Source organism: Triturus cristatus, chromosome 3_2, assembly GCF_964204655.1.
Source record: "Triturus cristatus chromosome 3_2, aTriCri1.1, whole genome shotgun sequence".
Taxonomy (NCBI): Eukaryota; Metazoa; Chordata; class Amphibia; order Caudata; family Salamandridae; genus Triturus; species Triturus cristatus.
In genome coordinates, this window is record NC_140584.1 from 863,444,186 (window position 1) to 863,466,006 (window position 21,821).

General features: G+C 49.7%; 2 long non-coding RNA genes across 4 annotated transcripts in view; one reads left to right on the forward strand and one right to left on the reverse strand.

The window, feature by feature from the left end:
• The window catches only part of LOC146858334 (uncharacterized), a 446,373-nt gene extending 440,535 nt beyond the window's left edge, over positions 1-5,838 (reverse strand). For 2 of the 3 annotated variants that reach the window (XR_014979682.1, XR_014979684.1), the window contains exon 1: positions 5,727-5,838. This is a non-coding gene — a long non-coding RNA (uncharacterized LOC146858334). Of the gene's footprint in view, positions 1-5,515; positions 5,613-5,726 lie in introns of all 3 variants that reach the window. The other variant, XR_014979683.1, reaches the window with a different exon arrangement.
• LOC146858335 (uncharacterized) overlaps positions 1-21,821 on the forward strand; it is a 362,152-nt gene that overhangs the window by 323,257 nt on the left and 17,074 nt on the right. The gene's annotated exons all lie outside the window — the stretch shown is intronic.

The window sequence follows — 21,821 nt, forward strand, 5'->3', positions numbered from 1 at the left end:
TTTTTTTGGGGGGGGAACCCCCCGAGCCCCCTTTTTTAATAATAGCCTTTACCACACATGCCTTTACTACCTATTTCGTAGTAAAGGTATGCGCGGTAAAGGATATTCGTGGTAACCACGCATGCGTTGTAATGCATGCGTGTTTAATGTTATGCGTGCAAACGGCCGCGTTGTAGTGGCCATTTCCCTACCACGAATATACCATAACAGCACTTTCCTAGTAAGTGGAGCACACTTTGACAAATAAATACAGTCCCCTTATAGATTGATTCTGATAACTCAAATATTAAGGGGCTGTTAGAAATGGGGGTCTCTAGTTGGCAATGCTATGCACCTTTGTCCAAGTAGGGACCCTTCTTCCTAGTCAGGGAAGGGTGGATACACTTCTAAAATAACCAATGCTGACCCCCTTGGTAGCTTGGCACAAGCAAACAGGTCTATTTCAGGGGCAGTGTGTAATGCATTTGTGCACACTTACAGTAATACAGTGAAAACACTACAAATGCACACCACAACAGTTTAGAAAAATAAGTAATCTTTATTTAAACCAAACAAGAACAAAACGACAAAAATCCACAATACAGTAATTCAAACATGACTTTTAAAAGGTAAAAACTGTTCTGTCCTATGGATGCAACACTTTCACCACAAAGTACCTTGGATGGGCCACAGTCACAAACAAAAACAGCCACATGGAAGGTGATGCGACAGTTCCTTACGCCCAGGAAAGGTGATGCGTCGGTTCCTTACTCCAGGGGAGGTGATGCATCGGGTCCTTAGTGCCACGCAGGGGAGGTGATGCATCAGTTCCTTACTGAAGGAGAGTGATGTGTTGGTTTCTTACTGTGCGGGGAGGTGATGCGTCGGTTTCCTACTGCGGCCCAGGTGTTTTTGTATATTTGATGCCCATGTGCGATGTGTTGCGCACCAGAGGTGAGGCGTCGCTTTGCGAGGCTTCTCATCATCCGGCGTCGGTGCAGGGGGCTGCGTGGCGAGGCTTTATGCGCCGGTTCTTGCAGAGGTCAGCTGCAAAACCCACTTTTGAGGCCTTTTGACTGCAGAAGGCCTCAGGCAAGGGTAGGTCTCACAGTTGGCAGAGTCCAGCAGCACCAGTAGAGTTGCAGAAAGTCTTTTAAGCCCGAGACTTCTTAACAGGAGGCAAGCTCTATTTCAAGCCCTTGGAGATCTTCCTAATTCAGGGGACACAGCACAGAGCAAGGTCCTTGTCCTTTCCTTGGCAGAAACAGGCCAACCCCAGGTAGCAAACAGCAAAGGGGCAGTACTCCTCCTTAGTTTCTCCAGCTCATCTTCCTGGCTAAGGTTCCTCTTGATTCCTAGAAATGATCTTTGGAGTCTTTTCTATCCCTGAGACTTCCAACAGGAGGCAAACTTTACGTCAAGCCCTTGGAGAAAACTCTAACAGCAGGATGATGAAAGCACAGTCCAGTCCTTTCCCTGCCCAAGACAGAAGTAACCATTGCAGACCAACCACAACAGCACACAGCACAGGGGCTGTACTCCTCCTTCAGCTTTCCCGATGCTTCTTCCTGGGAGGTTCCTTAGTTCAGCAGTAATCTAAAGTTCAGGGGTCTGGGCCCCTCTTTTTATAGCACAAAATCATTTTTAGGTCTCGGCTAGCGTGGCTGCGCACATGCTTAATGTTTTTGAGGAGTTTCAGTAAAGGGCTTTAAGCCCCGCCCCTCTTTTCCATTGGCTGGCATCACCGTTTATGCTAAACGGTGGCCAGCCACTGGAAAAGAGCTTTCTATGTTGCCTCCCTTTGGCTTTTTGGGACGGCCTACTTGGACTCCCTCGCCTGCCTTCCTCCCGTCGCAAACATTTTCTTATCTTTATGGGGCCATGTGTTTCAAACACATGGCCCTATAAAGACAAGCACCTGCGCGATCCTGCGACAGGGAAGGGATGTGGGGTTGGTTTAGGGGGTGTAATGTAAACTGTGCACATCTCCGAGGGAATCTCCCAACGTGATATGTTAGTGGTCTGGTTGCTTATCATACAAGACAAACCCAGCCCACCCCCTCCGCCCGGCAGTAGCAAAAGTACAAACATACATCCATTTCTGCCCTTGCTCGAGGAGCATCCTTACAGGCGCAGCATCCATATGGGCTTTAACTTCTGCGGCTCTGAAGCACAACAAAGCAAAACCAAATAGAGAGGGTGCGGCATAATGGCCAGAGCTGGCGCCTTTAGAACGGAGGAACCAGGTTGCAGTCTTGGTTTAGGCTCAACATCCTGGGATTCTGGAGAAATCACTTAATCTCCCCGCGCCTACAACAATTAATGTGTCCTTGTGTAAGGTAACTGGTGCTCATGTAAAGCGCTCCAGTACCTTCGGGTCGAGTTTGTGCTATATAAAACGACAACAAAAAAACGAAAAGCTGGCCAACTATAGAAACGAATTAACATTATTAAAACTCGTGAGCTATTGGGGGTGGGGGTCAGTTGTAGCCGATGCTGCATTAAACAACGAAGTACACCAGGGATCCCTCCCCCTCTTCCTGGACCCGACAAAGCGCTTTAATTGCCATGTCAGGCTGAAAGGATTCTGTGGACCGCTGAAGTATCCGAGTTTTCAAGCAGGGAGGTTTGTAGTGGGGGAGGGTTTCTACACGAGGAGCTGGCTCCGAGCACTGCAACATAGGGCAGGTTACAACCGACCCAACGCAAGGGTGCACAAAAGCACAAGCCGTGCAATGCTTGCACCAGATAGCACGTGGCAGTATGCATCGCACTCTACACGGAATCCCTTCTTGGCGCTGTAATGAGTCAAACATCCATCCATTTCTGCCCTTGCTCGAGGAGCATCCTTACAGGCGCAGCGGAAGGGACTCTGAACGGCCAGGCGTGCACAGGAAGGCTCACAGCACGTGCAGTGATGTACACATGGGATGACAAAGCTGTACTGCTCAGGGTGCGGGACATACTTACAGTAGACATCCAGGGTTGATACTCGTATGGGACGCAAAGTGCTTTGACGTAACAGTGTCGTGCTGTGAAATCACAATAATGTCATAATCCGTGAGGCTGAGCAGGGCTATATAGGCTCGCATATGGCTCGTGAGACTGTTAGTCGGACATTACTACCAAGATGATAATGGGAGTCCGAGGGCCCGGTCCTCGCTGACGAAGAACCAAGCTCTCCGGCCATGGGACCCGGGGACTGTGGATGGCGCAGGCATAAGACGGTACTGCAGATAGGCTTCTGCTTGCTGGTCTGTTGCCTGGGGTCCGTGCTCTACTTGTACCAGCACTTACAGGAAAAAGTGCACAGCTCCGAGAACCTGACCCTCAAGTTCAAGCAGCAGCAGGAGACGCTCTTTGCCCAGCTGGAAGGTGAGGGGCAGCTGTCAGGTGAATGGTGTTTTGCCCTGGTGTCTTCACTTACATTAGTTGTTTATTTCATGCACAAGGGTGCCTTATTTTGTATACAATCACTTATTCTACAGCATGTTGCCTCTAAGCACTCTAATTAACAAATGTTGCGGTTACACAATTTAATGGTACTCAGTTTATCGACCCCAGAAAGATGGAAAGCTGAGATGGCCTTGCAGGGATGGAAAAGCTTATTTGCTCACGTTATCAGAAATCTTGATTTTTCCCTCTCCGTTAAATAAGGCATTTTTTTTAATCCCTGTGTGGCGTGGGGGGGGGGGGAGGTGTTAGACTCGTCTAAGTATGTTAAATGACAGGAGTGGAAGTTAGGGCTTAGGAGACCATGAGGGTTTTTAGTAATTTTAAGATTATATGATAAGCGTAGGGTTCTCTTTTTTTCTGAAATGTGGAATAAATAGAAAACCGGTAGTTTCTTCCCTGCGGACAGTAGGTAATTAAAAAGCCTTTGACACTTTGGGGTCGATTCTGATCTGGGTCGGACAGCTCTCCGAGAGCTGTTCGTAGCCTTACCTTGCGACCGACACGTACCCGTAGCCGCTCCGTCCTGTTGATGAAGTACGATGCGCATAACTGCCAAAAACCCGACCGATACGTAGGCTGTGATTCAAGCTCCATTCTCCGTCCGAGCCGTAACTTCTAACGCCGAACCGAGTCGCCAGGAAGCAGTATCCATAGCAGTTTCCGCCCTGACAAGTACGATGCGTACTTCCTACGCGCCGGACGGGTCACCACGTACGGCACGACAAAGCATCCGGAAAAGAAGCATATCAGCTACGATTCGCGCCAGAACTCAATCCACGGTTCCAAGACGGACCAGCTTGCAACGGGAACGAGACGGAGCAACAAGCAGCATGTACGATACGAACACATCATGAATCCCATCGTGTAGGTCATACCAGTACTCTACATCTATGACCGGATCAGGAACAGAAGTGGACGGCGCAGACGGTAAGTCAGACACCTACCACACAAACAAACGACACGTACCCGCAAAATGGCACACACACACAGGGGATCCATAGCATGGCCACTAACAATAGGCCATGTAATGGAAGACAGCGCACTACTGTAATTTTTTTTAATTAATAAACTAATTAATCTCTTGAATTTCTCATACTAAAACACGTACTGCGTGCAAACCGGATGAAGATAGCCACCCTACTAGAACATGAGAAAGGCAGATGCTATGCATCTGTATACCGGTTGCACAGCTTAAAATGTATGCTTCTGCGTGTAATCCACTAAACCAGCAGTTGTATGCAATTGTTGATGAAATAAACAACTAAATAAACATTGTTGATATTAGCATTTACTCATTAAAGTCATGAGCATAAGCAACTTCTTTGTTGATGAACTTTTTACAAACAATCACATGTATAATCACTATAATTGTGAAAAAATAAAAATTGTTTTCAATTAACAATTATATGAATTGTCAGAATTGCAAATGTTATTTGACATAATGACGGTTGAGATTGATGTAGCCCAATGCATTTCGGGATTATAGGTAATCCCTTCTTCAGTGGCCTATAAATGAAAGAAAAAAAGAAAACAGAGAAACATATTTGCAACAATTAACTGTGTACAATACAATGTTATGAGTGGCCTATGCAAACCTGTATTTGTCCTGCATGAAGTGTTAAAAAGATAGAAAAGTCAAATGTTGAACCAGTGTCTGAAGTTGAAAACAACTAAGAAGCAACCTTAACCCCAAAGTAAACCAATGTGCACCGCTCCCCATTGCTTAGACAAAGTTTGTGAAATAAAGTTATTCAGAAAAGTGAAGAAAGTAAACAAAACTGAGCTGCTAGATCTTACGGAAAAGCCGTCACGTGTCCATGTCCATAGCTACTAATCAGTGACAACAAGAATGTCCTCCTGACTGAAAGGGTACAGCTACGCTGTAACAACTAAACTCGTCTAGAAAAAAAACTCATAGAAGAATACTGCAAATCACTGAATTCCGGCAGGTAATCCTCATAGGAAAATCTAGCTGGTCAAGTGCCTGTGTAAAAAATAAGGATGAGGTCACTGACTATATTACTCGTGTGGATAATCTAATCAAAACGAAACAAAACCCATGCTTGAAAGACGCTATTACCTCTGTCCTCTGCCAGTAAGTGTCGCTTCAGAAGGCTATGTATTCTAAAAGTTGATGACCACAACGTGCCCAAACTCGGTGAAAGAGAGATTCCAACCTGTTATTACAAACAAGGAACCGCAAGCCCTATGTTAATGGTGAGGAATCCTGGTATATTGATTCATAGCCAAACTAACAAGTTCCATAATTAAGACGCTTAGTGGGATCTTACCTAGATTTGTTGAGCATGGAAACGACCGCTGATGTGAAATGAGAGATAACGCTGTAACCGCGAGCTAGCGTGGCTCACTGCGGAGCTTAAATCCAACGAAGACGTGTGTGCGTGCACCTGCGCAATGCGCGTGCCAACACACTGGAGGACGGACTAACGCTAAAAACCTATGTAGTTGCTGCCAACCCAATCTAAAATGGCGCGCCTTCAAACACGATAAACGAACCTCGTGATACTGTAAGATACTTCGTGATGATGAGTGCTCGCTCTCTGAAGGAAGCTGGACACCAATAATGTATACATTAAAATATGAAATGAATGTAAAGGAAGCCAACAACTACTGCATAAGGAGTTGAAGACCAAGGAGGAAAACTGATAACTAAAGGAAAAACTACACAACGCACCCAGGAATGCAAATATATGTAAGCCAACAAAATAAAGATAAAAAAGTGATGTTAATGAAATCTACGAGTGAGAGAATCAAATCTACCTCATAAAGTGTGCGCTACTAGTAAATTCACTGTAACGGAGAAAGATATAGAAAAAATAGTGCATGCTGAGTGAAAGTATAAAAGCAATATATAATTTCCCTAAAACAAGTGGTAAGGACAGTACTTACAATCTTGGCTAATTCACAAAAAGCAAGCGAATTCTATCTTGTCATTAAGTCCTGCTGGTACCAGTGTATGTAAGAATTTTACCCACCAGACCTCCCTTTGTGCCAATAATTTGGGAATATCCAAATCCATTTTCTGTGGTATCACTTCAAGTATTGTGTACTTTAATTGGGCTATGGTATGCTGGTGTTCAATCCAGTGTGTAGCTAAGTGAGACTTCTGTTTTTTTGTGCGGATTGAACTCTTATGTTCAGAGATCCGAATTTTTGTCTTTCGCGATGTTTTGCCCACATACAACAGTCCGCAAGGACACTTGATGGTGTAAATCACGTTCAAACTGTTACAATCACCACTGTATCTCAAATGAATAGCTTTCCCAGTGTGCAGATGGTTAATAATGTTCCCTGGCATTACATTATTACAGTTGACGCAATTATAGCATTTCCGCATGCCTGTGAAAGATGTCTGAATTTCAGCTGATGGTCTTTTAAGCAATTCTTGAATGTTCCTACTCCGCTTGTACGCAAACAAGGGCTGTTCCTGAAACAAGCCATTGAAATCAGGTTCGTGTTGAAGCAATTCCCACCTATTTTTAACGATTTTGCTAATCAAGGGTGATGTGATGGAGTATTTAGACACAAACACCTGTCTTTTGTGAGTACTCCTTGGTTGTGGCTTCAATAGCGCACTACGATCTTTAAGTTTGGTTTTAGCCATTGCTGTACTGAGGACTTGTTCTGGAAAACCCCGTTCCTGAAACTTAGGGCTTTGTTGAAAAAGTGCCTCTTCTAGCTGATTTGGGTCTGATGTGATTCTCTTGACGCGTAATATTTGTGAAAATGGTAAATTGCGTAACAAAGAGGGTGGGTGAAAACTCGAGTACAACAGTAGATTGTTCCTATCAGTAGGTTTTGAAAATACTGAAGTGGCAAAAGATTTACTTTTCTTGGTAATGAGAACATCCAGAAAAGACAAAGATTCTGTGCTGATGTTGTGTGTAAATTTAATGCGACTGTTCTTGTCATTTAGTTCTTTGATGCTAGATTCTAGTTTGGCACGTGAATCTGTCCAAATCAAGAAAATGTCGTCTATGAACCGAACGTAAAATGCTAGGTTCTTGCTCCAATGAATGTTATTGAAAATATGGTCTTGTTCGAATTTCGACATGAATGTGTTGGCATATACTGGGGCCCCGGAAAAACCCATACTGGTGCCACTGATCTGGAGGTAATACTCATCATGCCATTGAAAATAGCTATGCTGAAGGCAGAATGTTAATAATTCTAAAATGAACACCTTGTTGGTAGCCAAGTCAGGTAGCTGAAGGAGAGCCCATTCACACTAACAATAGGCCACCATAGGGGTTGTATGGCCAGCACCACTACCACCCCCCCTCATAGGGGACCTGTTACCCATCACCACTGCCACCCCCACTGTTAGAGGACCTGCTGCCCATCACCCCTGCCACCCCCACCCATAGGGGACCTGTTTCCCATCACCCCTGCCACCCCCACCCATAGGGGACCTGTTGCCCTTCACCCCTGCCACCCCCACTCATAGGGGACCTGTTGCCCATCACCCCTGCCACCCCCATTCATAGGGCTTATGTTGCACATCACCCCTGCCACCCCCACTCATAGGGGACCTGTTGCCCATCACCCCTGCCACCCCCACTCATGGGGCTTATGTTGCACATCACCCCTGCCACCCCCACTCATAGGGCTTATGTTGCACATCACCCCTGCCACCCCCACCCTTGGGGGACCTGTTGCCCATCACCCCTGCCACCCCCACTCATAGGGGACCTGTTGCCCATCACCCCTGCCACACCCACTCATAGGGGACCTGTTGCCCATCACCCCTGCCACCCCCACTCATAGGTCTTATGTTGCACATCACACCTGCCACACCCACTCATAGGGGACCTGTTGCCCATCACCCCTGCCACCCCCACTCATAGTAGACCTGTTGCCCATCACCCCTGCCACCCCCACTCATAGGGCTTATGTTGCATATCACCCCTGCCACCCCCACTCATAGGGCTTATGTTGAACATCACCACTGCCACCCCCACCCATAGGGGACCTGTTGCCCATCACCCCTGCCATCCCCACTCATAGGGGACCTGTTGCCCATCACCCCTGCCAACCCCACTCATAGGGCTTATGTTGCACATCACCCCTGCCATCCCCACTCATAGGGCTTATATTGCACATCACCCCTGCCACCCCCACTCACAGGGCTTATGTTGCACATCACCCCTGCCACCCCCACCCATAGGGCTTATGTTGCACATCACCCCTGCCACCCCCACTCATAGGGCTTATGTTGCACATCACCCCTGCCACCCCCACCCTTGGGGGACCTGTTGCCCATCACCCCTGCCACCCCCACTCATAGGGGACCTGTTGCCCATCACCCCTGCCACACCCACTCATAGGGGACCTGTTGCCCATCACCCCTGCCACCCCCACTCATAGGGCTTATGTTGCACATCACCCCTGCCACCGCCACTCATAGGGGACCTGTTGCCCATCACCCCTGCCACCCCCACTCATAGCGGACCTGTTGCCCATCACCCCTGCCACCCCCACTCATAGGGCTTATGTTGCACATCACCCCTGCCACCCCCACTCATAGGGCTTATGTTGCACATCACCCCTGCCACCCCCACCCATAGGGGACCTGTTGCCCATCACCCCTGCCAACCCCACTCATAGGGCTTATGTTGCACATCACCCCTGCCACCCCCACCCATAGGGCTTATGTTGCACATCACTCCTGCCACCCCCACTCATAGGGCTTATGTTGCACATCACCCCTGCCACCCCCACCCTTGGGGGACCTGTTGCCCATCACCCCTGCCACCCCCACTCATAGGGGACCTGTTGCCCATCACCCCCGCCACACCCACTCATAGGGGACCTGTTGCCCATCACCCCTGCCACCCCCACTCATAGGGCTTATGTTGCACATCACCCCTACTCATAGGGGACCTGTTGCCCATCACCCCTGCCACCCCCACTCATAGCGGACCTGTTGCCCATCACCCCTGCTACCCCCACTCATAGGGCTTATGTTGCACATCACCCCTGCCACCCCCACTCATAGGGCTTATGTTGCAAATCACCCCTGCCACCCCCACCCATAGGGGACCTGTTGCCCATCACCCCTGCCACCCCCACTCATAGGGTACCTGTTGCCCATCACCCCTGCCAACCCCACTCATAGGGCTTATGTTGCACATCACCCCCGCCATCCCCACTCATAGGGCTTATGTTGCACATCACCCCTGCCACCCCCACTCATAGGGCTTATGTTGCACATCACCCCTGCCACCCCCATCCATAGGGGACCTGTTGCCCATCACCCCTGCCACCCCCACTAATAGGGGACCTGTTGCCCATCACCCCTGCCACCCCACCCATAGGATGGGTGATGCATCAAACATCCATCATACTCCAACATTAGGTATGTCAGCAAAATACATCCCCCCTAACATCATGACAAAAGTGTGTGTAGTCTGTGACAAATGCCCACAGCAGTGATTATGACTTCAAACATACAATGTAACTACCAGCACATGTGACCAAAAAATGAGTGTGGCCTGCACAAGGCAAGCATCACTATAGCACTGTGTCAATGTAAAAATAACACCCCCTCACTGTGTAGAACAAAAGTTAAGTGTGGGGTTCCAAACTGCAGCAAATGTCGAGCATTGTGGTGATGGGGTCTAAACCCCCCCTCATCACAGTGACCAAAAGGTAAGTGTCATCATGGTCAAAGCTGCAAATGCCAAATAGCATGTATGATTCCCGGTCCCAACACATTAAACACATTTGGGGCAAACTAGTGGTTGTGTCCCATACCATGTGGTGAGGCTAACAGTGCTGTGAAAACAAAACATACTCTCGGCCATGTGCAGACAAGCACCACACATGGGGGCTGACAATGCATACAATGTACAATGACACATGAGCAGAAGTGACCATTACAAAGCATACACTCATCTCGTAAATAGACACACTAATCAAAACAACCTGTGTAGACTGTAGGTGTCAGGCCACAAACTCCCATTCCATGCCAGCAATGGCACCTAACAACCAGGATGAATGTGCAGAATGATGTGATATGACTCACAGGGACAGCAGGGAAAATCACAGAAACAGAATCCAGACAATAGCCCACAACAGCAATACCAATGCACTGATGCAGATGCACAAACAGGCAACCTCACACTGCACATCTGACACAACATGTGTGTGTGTCTCAGTATCCCCAGGCAACTACACAACACATGGGGGGGCTGAACCACAGTGACACAGATGTGGACACAGTGCCATACAAAAGTAAACCATCATTCGGAACCCCTTCGTGGGCAATCAGGCATTGTGAGATGAGAGGGAGCACAAAAGACACATGTGACACAAGCTGGCATGAACACAAACTAACACAGCAAGAGACTGACGCACAACAGCACTACCCCCAGGGACCAGACATTGGGGTGACACAAGCATGCATGACACCTCCACTGTGATGACAAAGGTAGATGTCTTACAAACTGTAAAATCCAGACATGTGTCCTGTGCCACAAACGTACATCACATCTACACAAACACAAATCACTCAGCATGGCCCATCATCCATGGACAAACGGGAGCTAGGGGCCCATCCGTGCAAACATTTACCTCAGTCCACCCTCAACACCACACACCCTGAACTGCAACAATGTGCACCTGTGAAGCCCACAGGGACAGGTGACACAGCACATGCACCCATGACAAACACAGGAATGTTGGGAGGAACTAAGGTGCACAGACTCATCACACAAGGGCAGTTTACAACCCTGGTGAATGACAGACATACTGCACAGTATGCGGTACCTGGCCATGATGTCAAAGCTCACGTAACCTTCAGAATACCTCCCACAGTCCCAGGACAATGCAGAAGCCAAGGAGAACTACAAGGCACACATGCTGACACCTGCAAACATTGCAGCCCTGAACCGCACAAGTGGGAGCAGTCACACACACATACACATGTCTCAATCACTGAAAGGTATCACCTAGGGACAACTACATGATATTGCGAACTAACAAGTGCCTTGGGGACCCCCGAATGTGTCCCATCTGCGTCTGACAACATCACCACAACTCAGAACTGAAAAATCCCAATGATGAAACACCAATTAACAGTAGTGTGTCATGCACCCACACATCTGGGAGCCCATGTTGTGGGATGAACACAGTACCGCTCAGCAAGCATAAACAACAGGAACATATCAAGGGAACACTGCCTGTGTATGAAAAGGGATGGGGACACACACACACATGCTCACACAACACACACCATGGGCCCAGGCTATGTCACGGAACAACACACTTACTTAAGGGGAGCCAACTCCTGTGGAAGCCCAGCTGTGCCAAACATAGTCACAGCACATATCACTCATGTCAGCACAACACTTGGTTAGTCAGCCATCAGTTACCACACAATGAAGGTTCTGGTCACAACTGCCTGGGTACGTGAGTCTCCCCTAAGTCATCTGCACATACTCAACACATATGTACAGCAAGTTGCACAGAGGACCCAGTTGCTCCTATACCAATGATGCCCACACCTGTAGGTCCAGTGGTGATGCGCCCAAAGTCAGGGAAATAGACAAATTGGACAATGGGAAGCACATCATATGTGCATGGGTGCAAGCCACAGATGTGACCATGCAAATGAAATGTTCACAGAGATGTCCACAAATTGTTGATCATGACGCACCCAGTTAGCTGCAAAGGATAACATGGATACCGACCAGAATAGGATACATATCTCATGGACCACAAGGAGTACCTCACATCAACACCTCAGTATTCAACATTGGAAACCAAGCATTAAAGGTGCAAGGGCATGCTAAACATCATCAACCTAATGTACAGCTAAATCAAGTTGACAAGGATAAAGAAAAAAGCCTTATTCAGCATATGAAAATTTAAACGTCCGTTCAAACAAAAGGCCAATGGCCAGTCCATTGTCAAATGACAAGGAGTGAACTTGAGTGACAACTGTCACACGCTGCTTGCCTGCACTGGTAAAGACAGGGGACATCCCCTCGGAGGGGCATACATGGGGGCAGGCCAGGCACTGCAGGGACAGGATCAGGGCGCAGCAGAAGGAGGCAGTGAAGGGGTGGTCGATGCAGGAGATTCACTTGCAACTGCAGTGGAGCTGACTGAAGTGGTGGGTGCAGTCACAACTGTGGGGTGCAAGTCAGATGGGGTTGGTGCTGGCACAACTTCAGTGGGCAGGTTAGATGGAGTGGATTGGGTCCCCACTGCAGTGTCCAAGTCAGATGGGGTGGTCGTGGACTCCACTGCAGTGCCTAAATCCATGTGAGCGGAATGGGGTGCAGGTGAGGTCAGTGGGACAGAGGGGGGGACACGGTCCCCACATCAGTGGCACTAACCATCTGACCCAGTGTGGAGGAGCAAGTGGTAGGGGGGGAGGGCCTCAGCATCTTGGGGATGGTGTATCTGTGGGTGGGGGAACCCGGGGCAGGGTGCGGCGGGGGAACCTCTGGAGTGGTGGCCTGGGGGATGGAGGACGGAGACTTTGCCTTGGAGCTGCGTGGCGGTGGTAGGGTCTTGCTCTTCTGGCTCCGGGGGGACTTGCGGGTGGGGGCCTCAGTCTGACTGTGCCTGGGGGAGGGAGTCCGGATGTGAGGGGCACTCACCTCTGTGTGTGCGGACGTCCTCTTCCCCTTGTAATCTGGATCTGCTGGGTCGGTGGGGACGAGGCCAAGGTCACAGAGGAAGAGCTTCTGTGGAGATGGGGTTGCAGGTGAGGCAAGGTAAGGGGGCTGGGAGGGAGAGGTTTCAGAGGACTGCGGAGTGGTTGTGGATGACTGTGTGTGTGTCTGCAAACCATCCCCTGTCAGTGTGGTATCAGTCCCCTGCGCTTGCTTGTGTGCACGTCTAGCCCTTGGTTTGGGTGTTTGTGTGCTGCCCGTGTCTGTGGCTTTGTGAGAATGTGCAGGTGTGTGTGTGCTTGGGACAGGTAGGCTGCTAGGAATCGTGGGTGGTGCAGGGGTAGGAGGGGTGCGAGACTGCCATCAGGGAGGAGGCCACAGAATGATTGGTCCTCTGTAGGGCAGACATGCCCAATGAAATGCCCTCCATGAACGACACCAGTTGCGTCAACAGCCTGGTGTGTGCATGGAGGACACTCAGCATCGATGTCTGCCCTACATGGATCTGTCTAAGTAAGTCCACAGACTCCTCACTCAGGGCATCAGGGGACACAGGGGCAGGGAGTGCGGTATCTGGCACAAAGGAAACATGCTCCCAAACACGGGAGCCTCCACGGACCTCTGGGATGGGAGCCAATGGGAGGGTGGTGGGGCGGTGGCGGGCACAGCCTCACTAGCTGGGGTTTGGTGGCTGCTGACACCCACCTCCACAAGGGAGTCATCCTCAGAGCTGCTGTGGCCCTCAGCTGGGGTGGATGGTGCTGACGACTCCTCGGTGTGGCTCCACTCGCCCTCCGTGCCACTGGGTCCCCCTGACTCCTCTCCTTCTGTCCCTGTCAGGTTCTGTGGCTCCTCCTGGTCCATGGAGCTGTCCCCTCCTGTGGCCGTGGATGTATCTGGATAGGAATAGGAAGAAAGAGAACAACATCAGTCACCTGCACTGACTGCACATGCCACAGTGAGCACATCACAGGACAAGCCCTGGCATCATCAGCTGAACACTGCTCAAAGTGCCAACACTGTTTAGAATAAGCCAATTGTCATTCTCAACATCAACCATGGCACACATATCCCTCCTTGACTTGCACCCATATGTCTGTTGCATGTTGGATGCTAATACCCCAATGTCCCGACATGCACCACCCACACATTAGTGGACAAGCAAGTGAACATGTAGGAGTATGTCACTATACACACAGCACATCTCTTGCCACTGACTGATTACAGGTGTCTGGATGAAGGAATGGGCAGAGACTCATTTCACATGCTTGTGATGCATGCCAGCAACACACGCTATGATGTGCTCATGTCCTGATAGTCAATGCCACAATGGGGTGCATGGAGCACACTTGAACACAATGCAGGATCACTCATAGCAAGTTAAATGCCATGGCACTGGCATGCCTGGAAAGTCAGTCAACACTGTCTCCTGTCACAGGGGCAGGGCATCCAGACAACAACAATATGCACTGACTCCTAGCTCAGGGGTAAAGCTAACTCTGCAGATGACCGGCTCACTTGCCCATCCCCTGCAAACAACATATACAGGCCCAAGAAGACCCCACATAATGCAAATCAGACATATGAGTCTCTGCAAACACAACTCCCTGTACATTAGCACATCACAGTCTGCCGTGCATGTAACCCAGCCGCCTGAAGTACACAGTTGCATACACCATTGTGCGCTGTCAGATGATCACACACCTATATGTCTCTCACAGTCACATCTCCGATGTCCTGCTGACCCTTAAAATCATGGACACCCCAGTTGTACGTAACAGGAAGCCACACCATAATGACACAGAGGCAGACACCTGAAGGCACATGTCACTAAGCACAACCTGTAAGTTGATACACAGGAGTGGGATTACAGAGTGTTTCTAAATGCCCTTGAGGAGGCATGACTGCCCAGATCTACGTGAAACAGTGTTTTGCCCTGGACAGTAGTCATGTGGCTAAGCAAGTGTGACATACTTAATATACATACTCCTGAGGCCCACAAATTGGAGTCCCCTGCTGTATGGCTTTGTTTGAAATACCCCAGCCACATGTGGCGAGTCAGACCAGCAATTGGAACACATATCAAGGGCACACACAGATCACATGTCAGATCCCAGGCATTGGGTAAACAATTTAACCACCCATGAAACACACAACAGAGTCACGGGAACAGATGCTATCCGGAAGCTGAAGCATAGCTGACTACAGGGACACAGTGCCCTAGTGACACAAGCAACAGACTGTAGGGGCCACAGCTGTGGAACAGATGAGGAGGGTGCATCACACAATTGAGGGACCTGAGTATTGGACTACAAGACCTACGTAATGTGGAAGTGTGACCAGGCCAAAAGACTGCAATTAGCATGTCAGACATAGTACACAGATTAGGCATGGACTTACCCCATCCTTGCTGCTGTCTGGCCTTCAGCTGCCTATCCAGGTCCGGGAAGACCACCGCCAGGATCCGGAGCATGTGGGGGGTCAGGGTCCGGTGTCCGCCCCTCTTGCGAGGAGGTGACAGCTTCAGCCGGACTCTTGCGATCCTCCGGGTCCAGCCCCGAAGGTCCTGCCACCTCTTCTGGCAGTTGCGGATCCGGCGCTTGTAGACCCCCACCGAACGAACTGCCCGGGCGATGGTCAGTCATATCTCCTGCTTCTGGTGGGCATCAACCTGTGAGGATGACGAAGTTAAAAGTCCATTAACACACATGCCCCATAATTGTGCTGCACACATTTGGATATACATGTCATCATCACAAAGGAAAATGAGTTACACAGGTAGTGCAACCATGGGGAAGGACAAATAACCTGGATGTCTGACATGTTAACAATGCCTGGGAAGTTAAAGCTTGCACTAATGCACTTTAGCAGCGGAACATCTGTTCATTACATGTACCTACACACTTTGGGGGATGAAACTGCTCAGTGAGAATGCTTGCCACTGGTGTACACACTGCTAGTACTGCTAGTCAGACAACATGCATAATTAGGAAGGCAGTGGACTGCACACTCACCTGCTCCCCTGGTTTCCCATACAGCTTGCTGTACTGTGGAAGGAGCCCGTCCAGCAGGGCCTGGTTCTCCTCCTCAGTGAAGGCTGGGGCCCTCTCCAGAGTATGTGCCATAACAGGAGCCAGAGGATGCAGAGACAGCAGCAGTGGTAGCAGGGATGTGGTCCAGTAGCATGTAGTGCAGGCATGTGAGCTCCCTGGGGGCCAGCCAGACTTATATCTGTGCTGCAGAGGCAGACTCTGTGCCATGTGTCCCCAGTGATAGGTCCAACACGGTTGCATTCTATGAATCTGGCCAATCCATGGAAATGTACGACTCGTACACGTCTTCCGCATCATTCAAATCTTCACCTTCATGAAACTCTAGGAATTGCAACATTGTTGTAGGCATCCAACTGAATTTCCAGCGCACAACTCGTACAAGTTTTGAATCCGCATCCGTCTCCATGACAGTCCAGAGCCAATGGGTGCGCCCGGCTCGGTCAACTGACTGTACAACGCGTAGTTTGAAAATACTCATGCACCCGTCTCCATATGATTCAATGGCCAAGGCGTACGCCTGTCTCGGACCATGCCTGCCCGACGCGCATGCATGATAGTCACCCACGTCGGACCTCATTGCAGTCAATGGCAAAGCGTACGCACGGCTCGGTCATGAACCGTGCAATGCGTATGCATTGTCAACCGCGTCGGACCTCATTGCAGTCAATGGCAAAGCGTACGCACGGCTCGGTCATGAACCGTGCAATACGTACGCATTGTCACCCACGTCGGACTTCATTGCAGTCAATGGCAAAGCGTACGCACGGCTCCGTCATAAACCGTGCAATGCGTACGTATTGTCACCCGCATCGGACCTCATTGTAGGCAATGGCAAAGCGTACGCACAGCTCGGTCATGATCCGTGCAATGCGTACGCGTCGGACCTCATTGGTGTGACTATTTGACAGATGCAACACACAATTACTTGCCAGGGACACATGCGCACACCTACCACACTACAGCATTGGCCGCACAGTGTCCCATGGCATATAAGGCTGCATTCCCTGTGTGTTGGGGGGGGCAACATTTGGTTTGTTGTGTGTCACTTTTGTTCAGCCACTCCCAGGCTGTGGACGTGTTCATGGGGGCAGAATCCTTTGTGTGTTGTGCACATTACCACTGTGATGTGCAAATGTACAGTAATGGGCATGAGTCACGGACACAGTTGAAGGTTGGATATGTTTAGGACATGTCACATGCACCCTGAGTCCTGGGGGTGATGGCATATACGTCACAGTGAGACCTGTAGCCACAATTCAGATGTGCACCCACAGTCAGTGTGCATGTTGTGTCTCAGATGTGGATGATCAAATGTGCACAATGGGAGACAGTCCCCACATCCATGTGGTATATGCAGCAACCTTGATGGTGTGTGTGTGTCTAAGAGACGTACATGTAGGGCCTGCAGGGACAACAGTGGCCACTACCTGTGGGACTCACGCTTGCCTTGTGGTGTGTACGTGATACGCTATGCCCATGCCAGTGTCGATGTGGAAATACAGGGACCCTGGGTATCTGCATGGCAAAGATCTGTGATGCCTGGGAGACATCAGGCCTCACTTGTCACTGTGGTGTGTGTTTATAACGTCACAGCAGTGCATAGGTCGGGTGACACAGCCCAATGATTGGCCATTGCACTACATGGGACTTATGTGGGCATGTGGAATTGAGATGTGAGGTGATGGTCATGTAGGTGACATATGTGTCCATGCCCAACAGCACACCCCTCAGTACATTGTGTAATGTCATGATGCCTCATGTGATATTGAGCCTGGTCATGGCCACATGGGTGGATGAACTGACAATCTTCCTTTGTTCATCTCTGTTCTGCAGGGCACCAGCTGTCCATCGACCGTTCCCAGACCTTCAAACCATGCAGGAACGCGACTGGATCCGACTGTACCGCTTCACCGGGCCACTGATTGAGGAGTTGGCGGAGCAGTGGGCGCCACATCTGCTACCTGACCGGACATACCCTACAGCACTGACCCCAGAGGTGAAGGTGATGGCAGCCCTGCACTTGTTTGCTACTTGTACCTTCCAGTACACTGTGGCTACAGCAGGTGGGATGTCGCAAACTATGTTTAGTCGTGTGCTACGCGATGTCTTGGAGGGGATGTTGCATTTCCTTGACTTGTACATCAAGTTCCCTAGCCCAGCTGAACTCCCTGAAATAAAGGATGCCTTTTATACACTGGGGAGGATGCCGAACGTCATCGGATCTATTGATGGGACACATGTGGCCCTGATACCACCACAGGCACATGAGCAGGCATACCGGAACAGGAAACATTTCCACTCGATCAATGCTCTGGTGGTATGTCTTGCAGACATGTGCATCACACATGTGTGTGCACGGTTCCCTGATTCTGCGCACGATGCCTACATAATGAGGAGTAGACGCATTGCAACGCTGATGTCACAGATGCCAGATCAGCGTGCCTGGCTTGTCGGTGTGTACTGACTGTTTATCATTGTGTGTGTTTAGCAATGTTGTATTCCGCACTCCTACAAAACTCAGCTACTTGTTCATTTTTTTGTGTGTAGGTGACTCCGGACACCCCAACATGCCGTGGTTGCTGACACCCCTCAGGAATCCTGTAACACCAGCCGAGATGCGCTACATTGAGGCACATGGTCGGAGCAGTAGGGTGATTGAGCGGACATTCAGCCTCCTGAAAAGCTGCTTTCGCTGCCTGGACAAGACCGGAGGGGCCCTCCCATATGAGCCTGCAAAGGTGTGCAAAATGATCCTTGTATGCAGCATGCTACACAACATGGCAGTGCGGAAGTAGGTGCCTCACATCCAGGATGACGATGACCAACCTCCGCCACCTGTGGAGGATCCCGGCCTGGGCCACGATGCCAGTGATGATGAGGATGAGGGTGACGTCCGCTCACAGCTCATCAACAACTTCTTCACCTAAATGTGAGTTTCCAGGGTCGTTATATCAATGTATGGAGTTAGCCTGGAATGTGTTGTGGCTGCTCTGTTGCTGTCTGAGTGTGTCTGTGTGCCACTTGACTGGATGCGTGCAGTGATGTGTCCATTCAGGTGGTGTGTACTCCACAATAGGGTAGTACTGCTAACTTGTTTCTGTGTCGGTTTCTTGCGACTTGTTTTGTGCGTGTGTATTGCATTTCTCTCCTGTTCTTCTGTGCTTTTGACTGTGTCTTGTGTCTGTCCTTCACAGGGTAATTGCCACACACGCCTGGACTACAATTCTCAGACTCTCTGTGACCGTGTGTCCACCGTAACGTACAATTGCTTTGCAACTATTTTCGAATAAACATTTTTCTGATGAGTAATGAACCTGTGCTATGCTTTGTTAGGTGCGTTGTCTGTCTTCCCACATCTGAGTGACATTTGCTTACTTTACCTGTGGACTTGTTACCAATGACTGTGGATAGGTGTTGTGTTTGTGCATACCTATGTGTTTCCGGTCAACATCATTGTGTGGGATGAGTAACATGGCCATGGTGAGTATGTGTTGTGTTGCCATAGTGATGTGTCTCCCTCACATGTGTCACATCACCATGAATCACCTAACGTTGGTCACATTGTTGCAGCATTTGGCATGCACTGTGTTGTGTAGCAGATTGACATCCACATGACAAGTTGGAATCACAACAGAGGCAAGTATGGTGTACTGGTGAGTTTATTTTCGAACATGTGTGAGGAAAATGCACAGGATGGTGGGTGCTGTACATTGGGTTTGGAATCCAAAGTTCATATTAGAGTTGGAAGTGCTGGTAGACGAAATGTCCAGAGTAAAGTCCACAGTCATCTGCTACATTGGACCAACATGTACCCTCCATGTCATGTGGGCGAGTTGTGCGCGATTGAACAAGGTGAACGGGTTGCGCACAAAGAACATTGTCCAGAACAGGTTTAGAGGCCCTGGGGGATGTGCTGGGACATCTGCCTCTCACATGTCCTTCTTCGGACGACCCCTCTTCTTCTTGCGGAGGGGATCCTCAGGTGCAGGCCTCTGTGATGCAGGGGACTCTCCGCCAGAGTCCTCCTCCCTCCCTGTGGCTCTGGCAGATGGTGTTGCAACAGATGTTGTGGCCACACAGAGAGGTGTGGACAGGTTTGTGCTGATCTGGCGGAGGCATTGGAGTATGTCCCGATGCTCCGCAGTAAGGGCATCCCACTTTGCCTCCATGCGGGCATGGTGGGCAGCCTGCTCCTGTTGTATGTCCTTAAGGATCGCCACTACCTGGCCAAATCCTCCGGTGCTATCCTGGTATGCATCTATGATGTGTGCCAGTTGGGGGTCATCATGCAGTCCAGACCCCTCTGCAAGGTGAGCCCTCTGCCTCCCACCCCTCTCAGCACCCCTATCCACATGGGCAGGACCAGCGGCGGGACGCACAGGTGATACTGGGACCCCTTGGGTGGTGTTTGGGGGGTCCTGTGTCCCTGTGCTGTGGGTGTACAGTGGCCTTGGTCTGTCCATGTTGGCGGGGGTGCCCTGTCGGTTTCCAGATGCTGGAGGCGTGGGTACAGGGGGTGCAGATGTTGGTGCTGCTGGTGCTGCATGATGACTCACACCGGAGGGGCCAGGTTGGTCGTCGTCATCCGAAGAGGACAGAGACAGAGTCAAACCAGAGAGATCAGTGTCCACCAGAGTCTGGGACTGGGAATCCTCTTCATTTGGTGCTGGGTCCCCAGCACCACCTGTGTTTGGAAGAGACACACAATGTAAGTTGTGTTTCTACAGGCATCAATGGTTCACAAACATTACATTTTCTACTGTACGAACGGATGCCTGCCTGTACACTGCTTTTTTCCGGCTTGTCACGGACAAAGTTTGATATTGTAGTTGCACATTGCCCAGCCATGAAGAAACATTTCAATGTGCATGTCGAAGTGTGTGCATGCCCAGCTCATCGATAGATTTGTCTGTACATGACCATTGCTACTCAAGGGCCATCACGTTTCTGACACAGGTGTGTCATCCCTGTACACATGTGAGCTTTAACAAGAACATACGTGCTATTCCACTGGGAATATGTTGTACTATTGGGGCATGTGTGGTAGCAGAGTTTGCTAATCTTTGTGTGCCACACTGGTGTATTGGTACGACATGGTCACAGTCCGGTATGCCTGTGATCTATTTGGAGGAAGTGTTTTCTTCCAGTGTTCACAGTTCCCATCTCATTTCATACAAGTGATGATGTCACCATCGTTAATGATTCTGGTGCTGAGTTTTGTACGTGCATATGTGATTTGACTTGTCAATGTTCCACATGTTGACATGGATTGGGCAAGGTAGCACTCTGGCTTTTCAATGTTCATGACAATGAGGGCCGTTGGTGTGTGTGTTGCAGTTTGGCTGCTGTGAGTAGCATGTCTCCTACAATGCTGTCCATGTTTGACCTTGTGTCTACAGTGTCTATGTCAGTGAGTGGTGTTGTTGTGTGAAGGATGCCTATGTTTCAGCACGATTTAGGGGTGGAATGCAGCTCATAACAGCACCGAGTGTGAATGTGACCATGCTATGGTGTCGGCTATATTGGTGTGTCCATTCCATTCACTGTCAGATATCCCCTGTCAATGATGTACATGTGAATTCCTGTGTGTTTTGTACAATGTACCATATATATGGCTCTCCACATTGATCATCTGCAAGACACACCTCCCCTGCCCGGCCAGGGGGCACCCATGGACACTGCATCC